The sequence below is a fragment of the Eublepharis macularius genome, chromosome 2, assembly GCF_028583425.1.
Source record: "Eublepharis macularius isolate TG4126 chromosome 2, MPM_Emac_v1.0, whole genome shotgun sequence".
NCBI lineage: Eukaryota > Metazoa > Chordata > Lepidosauria > Squamata > Eublepharidae > Eublepharis > Eublepharis macularius.
In genome coordinates this window covers 111052918-111064954 of record NC_072791.1, presented here as the reverse complement: position 1 = coordinate 111064954, position 12037 = coordinate 111052918, and the positions used below count along the sequence as shown (strand labels likewise).

Sequence of the window (12037 nt, the reverse complement as noted above, 5' to 3'; positions counted from 1 at the left end):
CAGTGCAAGTGGTTTAATCCTTCTATCCACATAGCTTTGTTTGTCAAAACTTCTTTAAGTCCTGGAAGGTGAAAAACGGAAGTGTTTAAGACTGCATTGTTTTCATGATTTACACTAGCATTGTCATCTGTCAATTTTAGCTTTTCTTACAAGTCTTCACACAAGCTTTCTTTTATAGTGACTCTAAACATGTAGTTCAAAAACTGAACAATCTTCAGCAGTTATCTAAAGTATTCAAGCACTTTGAATTAAATCCCGTCCTAAGAATTTGGATTATATTTCAGTCACAGACGAGAAAATAATGCCAGTATAACAGCAAGCACATTAGAATACGTGTTTATTTTATTTCTGTATAGACTTCTACCACTTTGCCTGCTGAAGTTGGGAAAGTCCTTGTAGAGATGGAGAGTAACATGGAAGGTCTCTAACGTTGTCTGTGGCATCCCTAATACTATTTGAAATACATACTTGAACAGGCACCAGTATCTCCTGTCATATGACTTTGAGCAGGATGAGGAACCTAACCAGGGAGATGTAGACTCGATGGTTATGTCTAATATTGGGATGTATATCTGTATATAGATATATTGAAAAATAGGGGCCCTTGGGGCTATTTTGTGTTAAAAATGAGGAGGAAGAGGAGGAGGAGGAGACACAGCAGCAACAGAAAGCAAGAGTGGAGAGGAACAAGGCAGGAAGGTGAGTGAAGAATAGTGTGCAGAAGTGAGCGATGCTCAGGGGCACATCCAGGAGCCTCAACAAATCTGCTTAAATAACAATAACAACGGTGAGGGTAACATTTGGAAACAGAATTCTGGCTTATATGTACCTTTTCCAATCATCTAAAGAGCTCCTGTTGTTGACATATGGAAACAGCAAATATCTGTGTTTTTCATCGTAGTCTTCAGACTCCATTCTTTAATCTTCTACTGTTCAAAATTTAGAGAGTCAGTAAACACGGTCCTATGCATGTTTACTTGTAAATTCCTATTAATTCAACAGGGATTACTCCCAAGTAAGTGTGCATAGGCTTGCAGGCTATAATACTTGAGTCTGTTAGTGGCTGGATCCTGCAATTAAGGGGAGACCCCATGAGATCATTAAGTCCAGACTGAGGTCTAGTCAATGCTTACAGGGAAGTAAAGTAACAGAATGCTGAGAGGGACTGTAGCAGGGCAGGTGGTAGATTTCAGTTCTGGAAGCCATTTCAGTGAGGAAAACTGTTTGGATACAGAAAACCTATACAGCACGGAGAAGTGGGGAGGGTAACATGGGCACATAAAAAAAAAATATTCTTTTACCCTCAGCCACAAGTGGTTCAGTTTGTTCAATAGTTTCCAGATTCCATCATATCAGGGCTTATTTATATATGCAAGACAATAAAGTGGTAAGATTCTGAGCTGGTAGAATAGACTGCATCATGCTAGAGTAAAGATGCAGGCTGAGTGATTAGAACATTCTTTGATATTAAAATCATTACAAACAGAAAGCAAAGGGAGTGGGTAGAGCTTTCTCCTTACTTTGCTAATTTTCTGCTTCCATGGAGTGTTTTTTTTAAAAGAATGTGATAGAGAATTCAGAATTAGAATCCATCGGCTGCAGATTGCAGTATTATAGTCTGTTCTACCACCTTTTTCTGCCACACGTGTGGGTCATGTCTCATCATCTGTCACATGTGAAAACCAGGCCATAGTCATTGTCAGGAGCGGACCAGGCCTAAATCCTTGATGAAGAATGGGTGGAAGGAAATAATAGGGTTGTTATGATTATTGGAAAACAATTGCTATAAATATTTTTTCTTCTGAAGAGAATTCTCACAACAGCCAGATTTATTAAGAAGATAAATGTATTAATAACAACATACCTTCATTCTATAAAATACATATTTAATGTAGTAAAAACTTTGCTTCCTTAATAGTGGTCCTCGCCACCTTTCTGCTACCCAAAACTAATTTTTCTGAGGCTCTTTATATCTAGTGTCCATGAACCCTTTACCGAAATTTACCAAAAAAATTATTTTGACGGTCAGTTTTCCACATTATACTGCACATAAGTATCTTAAACTAGAGATGGCTTATTAATTAAAGTACTAGGTTAAATGCCTGAAAATCCCAAATATTGCCTCCTAGCTTCCTCCTTTTGTACCACATTTTCTTTCTACATAGGCCAAATGGGAATGTTCCAATCAGTTATTTAATTTAATAAGAACAAAGCAGCAGATGACCAATATCCTGTGAATGAGCTCTGACCCAACAAATAGAAAAAGCATGCCCAGAGGACATCTGGCAAGGCTTCTTTCAGTAGCTCTCCTTACTGCTCCATCAGCATCGTGATGCCCTTTCTTTAGACAGGGAAAATGGCAGTGATGCAAAAGTCAAATCCTAATGAGAATCTTCTTCACACTTCAGAGACATGGGGGAAACAGATTCTGGATTCTTTCGTTAAATCTTGAAGTTGCTGAAATGTGTAACTGTTTCTTCATCATTTAGCTTTCATTGCTGTTTTCATTGTTAGGTGGGAGAACTAAGGTCCTCAAATACAGAACTCTTGTGGTAGTTTTAAAAATTAAATCAATTTATTGTGACATGAACTTTCATGGTCTAGAGCCCAATTCATCAGATACATTAAACAGGCTTCATTTAGTTCACTTTTGCTTTTGTTTTAAGAGATGATGAGAGCAATCCTAAAAAAGTCCACTCATAATCCTACTCTGGTCTCTTTAATGGGGCATGCTTCCAGGAAAGTGTTCTTATGATTCCACTGTTCATGACTACCTCTCTGAAATTGGTCTCAACAAAATATATAGTGGGTGATTTTTTTCAGGATGAGAAATTTCAGTGTCTACTGAAATTCAGGAGTTCTAATAATTGTCATTTCTGTTCATGATTGTTTTCTTAATTGAAAGCACTTCTAGGAGTCATAAGAAGTGCTCTCTAGTTCTCAAGAATACTCTTCTGAGTTCTTTGCCTCTTTGACCTTGTCTTGTATGAAACCAGTTCATTTGCATGGTTGATCAAGACATTTGGCTCATATGTAGCATCTATCTGGAAAAAGTGTAAGACAGAGGAAATGTATGAGACCAGTTCCCTGTTTTCCTCTGGCCAGCTTAGTGGGTGGGACATAGGTGATCGATTATGGCAATTATATTGGCTATTGTTGCCTTCTCTTCTTAAGAAAATATGTTGTATATGTATTTGAACTGCTTATTAGAGTTCAATTAACTGAAAATAGTAAATGTATTCCCACAGTGATCAAGAAAAAAGATAATAGTGGAGAAACTAACTGGATACTCACAGGCTATTTATACACACTCGTTAGCTTCTATTCCCCCTCTCCTTCTCATTCCTCCTTTTGGCTATCTTACTTATTCTGAGGAGTAGTCCTTTTATGCAAGAATGGCTCCCTGCATGTACAATTCTAGCTTTCACTAAATTTGATTTGAACTTCTGTTTGCTATTCTGATACCAATAAATAAATGAATGTATTATAATTTTAGCAACTTTCTGTTCCATCCATTCCCCAAGAGACTGATAGCAGTTTACATGGTTTAGGTCAGGCTAAGGGACCTGTTTGCCTGAGACCACCCAGTTCAGATACCTGGTGAACAGGAAACATATTTTCAGGAAGTGTTTTTTTCCTTGTCCTACAGTCTATGGATTTATATGCGCTAAATAGCACATGACGCTGGCCTAAAGGTTTTCTTTAAGAGCCATACAGTTTTTAGTCAAGGTTCATTTAAATGCACAAGGTCCAAATTTATTTTTGCATACTGCTTGTTTAAAGTCTGAGGTTTTGCCAAGAAGGTTCAAAATGACAAATAGAACAAAAAGATGTTAAAATAATTAGCAGGACCATTGTGAAAATAAGCAGGGAAGGTGATAAAATTTGTGCATGAAATGCATAATATTCCCCACCCTCCCAATTTTGCTTATAGATGAAGTTGCTTATGGAGCCTGGAGTTTTGCTTAGGGTTGCCAACCTATAGATCCTGGGATTACAATTGACCTCCAGATGGCAGAGATCTGGCCACTGGAGAAAATGGCTGCTTTGGAGGATGGGTTCTATGGTATTATACCCCACTGAGGTCCCTCCCCCACCAAACCTTGCCCTCCCCATGCTCTACCCCCAAATCTCCAAGAGTTTCTGAACCCAGAGCTGGCAACCCTAGTTTGTACATTATATTTTAAAAAAATCTTCTTTATGAAGTCTGTTATCAGGTATTGTACAGTAATTTTTTTTACATATTTAGTGAGGTAAAATTCCTTCAGCAACTCCCCCCCCCCACTATCATCAGTGCTATACATGTTTGTAACTTCATGCAAAGTATACGAGCAGCAAATACACAAGAATTTATAGTAGTTTATTTCAAACAATGATTATTGTTTTCTCATGAAAAAGTAGCATAGTTTGGTGCTGGTACGACTGACTGGAAGTTGACAAGTTTTTATTAAAGTTGAAAGTAGTTTGAGAGGGCCATTGCTTCAGTTAGGACCGACACATTTCTATTGTTCCACTGTCAAACAGGTTTGCAGATTTTTGAAACAACAAAACCCTGCACAATGTATTTACCACAGATAAAAATTGATTAGATATATGTGCCTTAAGAAGTGATCCTTCTTTAGAACCATTTTTAATTTTGCAGGGAAAAAAGTCTTTTCCCAGCCAACATACAAGGGACAAAACTAATCTGTAGTTTTATAGCTGATTTGAATGTATTTCTCTATAACTTTATGTATCAATTGAACAGTAAAGGTATGATCACAATAAATGCAGATACTTCTTTTGCTTAGTATTTTTAATTCTTTTTCTTGCTTAATGATATGCATTTCTTGCAGAAATGATAACTACACCTTCAAGACACATACTATAGCATTCCAGGTGATTCAGAATGTGAGTATGGCAAACAATACAGATTATTTATGCAACAAGTGGTAATAGGAAGTCTTTATAATCATATGGGATGGAGGCATCATGCAAAATTTTCTTGCATGCCAATGCATTTAGAGAACAAGAACGGCAAAGTCATGACATAGGCAGAGCTTGACTTAGCTAGGAAACATTTTAATCGCCTTTTGGCCACCAAAATGCTAGTTTTGTCAAAAAAGTGACTCCTCACTGTGATTATGGATTATTCTCCCTTTCACATTATAGTTCTTTCTAATATTCTCCACCAATAATTTATATTTGCTGGCTAATCATATGCAAAGATAGACAAAATCAGTCTAAGTACATGGTGTCCTACTGGATATTTTTTTGAAAATTTACATAAGTAAAAAAGTTTTAATAGCATGATTATAGTGGGCCACTGCAACGTCCTGCATTCACCCAGATGTTTAAATTTTACTTCGTCTGTTATCTTCCAACAATTGTGCTATTTCTTCTTTGGCCAATATTGGACTTCCGTCATCTTTCCAGATTTGTCAGACTTTGATTTGCTCTCCAGACTAAGTTATACTGCTGAAAAATTCACAGATCATTGTAAATTTCATCCAGGTTCAGCAGCGAGAAGACATACTTTTTGTACAGAAGAAAGCCATAGTATTATAAGAGGCTCCCTAGTCCAAGGTAGCTGATTTACCCCACTCAAGCTCCTAGGAATGGTCTTTTAATATCATTTTAATTTATTTTACATTTTTGTGAAGACACTATAATTGCCTTTTTTTTCTCCTAAGTCCCTTGCTATACACCTTGATTCCGATGTACAGCAGCAATCCTCTGCATATTTACAGAAGTCAATGGAACTTACCACCATACAAACGTATTTTTGATGTCAGTGAGCGATCACTTCCATAATCACACATTTCCCAGTGTTATTCCCCCCCCCCCCTCCAGCCTGCATTTATATACTTTTTTGACGTGCTTTTTTGCTTTCTTAAAAGGAGAACAACCACCTACGACTACTATTTATTATTATGACAGCATAATTACCACTAAAACGAGGGATATTTCTTGTGGGAGATTAATGATCTGCAGGGAAGACCTTGTGCCTTTGCTCTGGTGTGACCCGTGGCGGGGGAGGGGGTCGGCGTTGCAGCGTTTGCCAGAGGATGCTCTCCCTCTTTGCCTTCCTTAGGGCTCGGGGAGCCCAGGCAGAAGCAGCGGCGGCGGCGAGGAGGAGCTGGCAGCGCGCGTGTGCCTGTGCGTGCGTGCGTATGTGTGGAGAGCGCCTTGGCCGCCCTGCTTCCTGGTGCTCTGCTCCCTGACCCCAGTGGCAGTCCTCCTCGCTGCGCCGCCCCGCTCTTTCCTCCTTCTCTCGCTCTCTGCCTCTCTCCTCCTTCCAAACCGAGGCTGCTCTCCTCCTTTTCTTCCTTTCTTCTTCTGCCGGCCTCTCCTCTGCGCTCCGGGGAAGCTCGAGGGTCGAAGGTTCTGCCCTGCCTTGCACCAGCCCGCCACCTTTGCCAAAGCCCTTTCTCGCTCCCTGTAAGCAGCTTTTCGACACCGTCCTCCCTCATGGATCGGCTCCTTCCCCAGCACTGAAGGCATCCCTAGGAATACACATCAACAGCCAAGAAAATAAAAGAGGGAAAGAAGGTAAATGACACCCCCCCCCCCCCAGTCAGAGAGGAGGGAAGAGGAATCAGATGGAAGAAGAAGGAAGAGGGGAGGGGAAAATATCCAAACACAAAGCCCTGGGTTAGAGGTGCCTTGTCATGTACAAGTACAAGGGGAGCGGAGAGTGCAGAAGCAGCCGCTGAACAATAATCGGGCGAAAACGGGCTGCGTCTCTGCTGCTCCCGAGCCGATCGCGCAGAGCCGGGCTTTACGTTTTGTGTTTCTTTCAAAGGAAGGCTAATTTGCGGGTCCGCGCGAGTGGCTGCTGCTCTCCCTCCTTCTCTCTTTCCTCACCTCGCTTCCAGAGCCCCCTCCTCCTGCCTCCCCTCTTCCCGCGTTTGCATTAATATCTTGTCTTGTGGAGGGGGCCGGGGGGGGTGACTGGGGAATACATTTGGCAGCGGAGATTAATTTTGCTGCCTGTTTTCTAGAAAGTCTCGGGTGATCAGGGTTATAATGTTAGAGCACGACCGGGGGAGGGTAGGCCAAAGGAGCATTGTGCCGTGCCGTGCCGCTGGAGAGACCAAGGAAACGGCAGATCAAGGGAGTGAAATGCAAAGTACAGTTAGTATTAAAACTGAAACGGGTGACTGGCGGGAGGAGGAAGGTGTGGGGCGCCGGGGGGGGCACGTCTTTCTTGTAATATTCTTTGCATTTCTAAGGGGCATTTTCTCACCCCCTGAGGAAAAGAAAGGGGCGAAAGCTGGGGGGGGGGAGGCTGTGTAAAAAAAAAAAGTCGCGATTGCAAATGGGTCTCTGAGTTGGAGTTTTTCACGTCTCTTTCATATGCAAGACATTACATTTTTCAAAACATGCTTTGAAATCATGACCCCCGAGGCCTAAGGGCATTTTCGAGATTTTATTGGGGTGTATGTGTCGCCGGGGTGGGTGGGGGTGGCGGGTGGAGAGGAAGGAAAGAAAATGTGCAATCGTTAACGTTGCAATGCATGCAATTGCAATTATTTCCAGCCCCCCCCCCCATGTGATCCTGTAGTTGCCTCCCGGTACCCGACCCGCTAGAACCCGCGCGAAATGTGAGCGAGAAGATTGGGGGGGGCGGGGGGAGAGAGAAGAAGGGATGTTAGAGATCTGAGTAGAAAGGACGATGAAAACTTTATACACTCACAAAATACAGAAAACGGTTTTAGAAAGGGGGGGGGGGCTCCAACAGTTGAGCAGTTGAAAAATGCAAAGCTTTCAGGGAGTGAGCTTGCCTGCATTTGATCTGGGTTACGATGCCAGTTGGAGATCGGTTGGGATGAATGACGTTGGGAAAGGGGGATGTTGTAGAAGAGCCAGGATGGTGCGGTGTCGGAGCCATTGGCCGCTGATCGTGATCAATCATTGCGAGGTCTGGAAAAGAGGGAATGACACAGACACAGAGGAAAGAGCCCAAACACCCAGCGTGGATTCAGAGAAGTGCAGCCACCTTTTCAAGGAGCCTGTCCAGAGAAGAAGGAGAAGGAATGCCCATCACTGCTTAGAAGGGTATGGATTAACTGCCACAAGGAGGTAGTGTGTGCAAACTGGTACCTCTCTTGGTTCTTGTGCCTGCCATGGAACACAAGGTGCTTTGGTTCATGGGCCTGCGTTTCAGGAGAAGGATGGTTATTTGCTCAGATTTCCTCTGGGAGGAAGGAGAGGGGCCTAAAGAGAGACTGAGTGTCTGGCCGCGGGTGTTTTTGAATGAAAACATGTTTGTGTATGTTGGATAAAATTTTTCGGGTAAAATTTTGTTTGATAAAAATTTGATGAATGCACATAGGCACACATCCTGTAAGAACTTACATACAGAATAGAGTATTAAGTTGTGGATAAAAAAAAAGTTCCAGTTAGCATGTTTTGGGATGGGTGGGTATAAACAGAAATGTGGTTCTGATCTGCTCAAGTTGGTGTTCCTTATGGGTGCAGTAGTTGGGTAAACTTATACCATAGTACTTAAATTTATTTTGCTGTTTTTGGAGGCTCTTACAGGCTTAAATCCTTATACTGAGCCCATTCGTGGGGAGGGTGGACTATAAATCTAATAAATAATAATAATAATAATAATAATAATAATAATAAATCATACTGTTATATTTATTTACAGTGCAATCCTCAGAGCGTTTTCCTGGGAGTACGCCCTACTGGATAGGTTTCATTAAGATTCTCAGTAGACCTGTTATGATTATCCTGTTAATGTTTGTTGCTCTGTCTACCAAAGCCAGAATAACAGATATTCAACATGAACCTGTTAGGAGGTGTTAAGTGTCAGAATTTTATTTAACTCTTTCTCCATAATTCTAAATCTAATGGAATGTCTATTTTTTTTAACTAAGGCCAGTCAAAAGTAAAGGAGAACTGACATATTCAGCCATGAAGTAAAATTTTGAGCCTCCTCCCCCTATATTGTTTCCACACGGGACAAATGGTGGGTTTGGTGTTAATTTTCATTCATATGCTGTGTAGGCACATAATTTTTTCACCATTGAAAATACTTGGTGAGATGAGGATGTCAGACATTTGCAGCTGCTTTGTTGTATGGTACAAGTTGCAATATAAAGTACACAAAAATACCCTGCATTTGTTTCTTTTACAGACTTCAAACCAAATCAGTGAATTCATATGCCTTTGCGATGCTTTCCACTATTGAAACATACTGACTGCTTTCTTGCCATATGCTTGCTGTCATTCTCAGGCTAGGCCGTGAGCTTTGCAATAATGCATGTTAGGATGGAACTTCATTTTTTATTATCATAATTCTAGCTTTAAAATAAGTAGTGAAGTGCTTAATATTATGGTGTTCCCCCTTCCCTGCTTCCATTCATATGTTCCCCTCTTCTTAAGGCATGATTATTGTCAAGGGAAGAGAAGAACAATGGGGCCGAAGGATGTACAAGTCCTTATGGGGAGGCTAATGTAAATCTGTTCATGAAAGTTTTAAAATACTTGGCTTCTGTCTTACTTTTTCCTCAAAGAACTCCTTATTAAAGCAGATAATGATCAGACATTTCTGATATGAAAGCTGGATTGCTTAGAAAAATATTAAAGGAAAATTAATAAAAGGGAACTCAAATAACTAAAATAGGACCTTTATTTGCTAGCTTAATAGTTGCTGATTGACATTTTGAAAGCTATTTCTGTAACTTTGTCACATTTTAATTCAGGACTATTCAAATAATTAGAATGCAAGTGTAATATTTCTCTATAAAAAAATCTAAGTGAAACCGAACTTCAAAGAATTGTGTATTCCTCCCAATGTTCTGCTCCCACTTAGGTAATTGATTGTTTTTCTTATAGTTAAAAGTTTTGAATAGTATAGCCATACAGTGCATTTACATTTTATTATCAGCAAGCTCAGTTTTTGAGTTCCATGAACATAGAAAATTTGCCTGCACTGAATTAATGAAAAATACACTGGCTTATATTTTAAAGGGAAAGGCAAAGAATTTGGTTGTATTTTATCCCTGTTTTTTTCTACCCAACAGAATCTGATTTGAGGCAAAATATTTAAAAAATTAGCCATGCCTTTTCAACGCTGCTTCCTAATCTATGCCAAGACTAAAATGTTAACAATAAAAAGTGTATTCTTTTCTCCCCATCCCTCTAAGCTCTCAGGGCTAACATTTCTTTTAATGACAGTCATTTCTCTAACGGGAAGATGTTTTCATTTGTATTTACTTTTCAGTGCAGTGCAATTATGCAGTTCTGCACTGCACACTGTCTTCATAGTATCTCAAAAGAGAATTACAGTCTTCACAACAGAATTGCAATTGGAAGCAGGTGTTGTGTTTTACTGTTATGCAAAATAACATTAAAATATAATTGTGGGGGAAATTAAGGAAACAGCTGCAAAGTTGGAATGGAAGCTCCTACATTACAATTTGTAGACAGTTATTTTACACCACAAACAGGGCAAAGATTTTACTTTGGGAATCTTACTATGTCGAGTTTGTCTTCCGTGCCATTATATTTTTAAATAATTTGTCAGAGGTTGAGACAAAGACCCAAAATATCCTCTCGGAATATATTAAATGACAAGATATTTTGGTTGAAATCTGTTTGATGGGATCTTATTGTTCCTTCCTCATGAAATGAAGAAAAGATCTTGATTCTTGGAAAGGAAGTTAGTGGGATTCCTTAACCTGACTAACATATGGAACCCTATGGTAGGCCTGAGGTTGTAAAATAATAAAATAAATGGCCTATAGCAAGCCATCTGCTAATTGGAGAGCCCTGTTTTAGAATTCTCTGCCAAACTGAAATTTAGAGAATATTAAATACAAAGTTAAGGTTCTAGGTACTTGAATTTGCATCTATCAGCTCCTGTTTCTGTTTTGATCCAAGACTACATGGTCTGTAATAGGAGACTTGTCTTCTTTTTTGTTAAGAACCAAAGATATTTTCAGTTTTAGCTCTTGATTATAAGAGCTAGCATATAAATACAACCACCTGCTATTATGTATTTTTATCTCTGTGGATTTTGTTCACGTCCTAAAAAGTTCAAAGTGGATTGAAACCAGACACTCGCAACTTGAATATTCATTTGTTTTACACACTATTATTCTTTTATGATCTTATGGCTATTAAGATGTATTTTATTCTATGGTTAGTCTTGGATAATATGCCTGAGCTCAGTCTGTTAGACTTTTGTATATCTGGAGCGCATAAAAGGTGGTAGGGTATCTCAGTTTATATAAATGACAATTGGTGAGGCATCCAAGACATCTCAGTAAATACAGAGAACATTTACAGAGAAATATCAGAGAAGTGGGAGGTGTGCAGAGAGTGCATTGCATTAATAGGTTTCTGGGTGGCTGAACTGTACATACTTTTGATTGGTAGCTTAGGTGAGATAATGAAAGATGTAAATAAATACATTCAGGTTTGGATTTAAAATGTATAGAATTTCCAATCAAAAGGATTTAAAATTCTTTAAAAATAAAATTCTTTAAATTCAAGGCAATGTAACAATAAGTGAGGCTGTTTTAGTAGGTGATGCAGCTCTCTTGCTGTTTTACAGGGTCTTTTGGTTGAAGGGAAAATAAGGTAACCTGGGAGGAAAAGAAATGAGCTATGTAACATTAAAAAGGGGCAATCTTCTTTATCCCATTTCCTTTAAATGTAAGGATTTCCTCAATGGGTAAATCAGACTAAGTTCCATCTAGTTCAGAATTTGGCCTCCAAGACTGGTAGTCTGGATATTTGTGAGCTGAATAAGATGGTGGTGGGCATTCCCTGTGGTATGGAGTGTGGAATTTGAGGTATGGAGTTTTCTTTTCAATATTGTGGGTAAGAAACCTTGATGAGACCTGTCCTTCTCTAATCATTTTTAAAAGGCATCACTGCTTGTTCGAATTACCATGCCTCATGATAGTGAGTTCCAGGAGCTGATTATGCTTTAAGAATGCATGATTTTTGCTTGCCCTTCACCTCAAGCTGGAGAGTGTTATTGGATAACCCTGCTAGTAAAAGAGCATGTAAAAATATTCCTAGTCATTTCTTT

At 39.6% G+C, this 12037-nt stretch overlaps 1 protein-coding gene across 1 annotated transcript in view; it reads left to right on the top strand.

Moving 5' to 3' along the window:
* Window positions 1-6224: 6224 nt before the first annotated feature.
* MPPED2 (metallophosphoesterase domain containing 2) overlaps window positions 6225-12037 on the top strand; it is a 299248-nt gene continuing 293435 nt past the window's right edge. The window contains exon 1 of the mRNA XM_054971985.1: window positions 6225-6531. The gene's annotated coding sequence lies outside the window, so the exon portion shown is untranslated. The remainder of the gene's footprint in view (window positions 6532-12037) is intronic.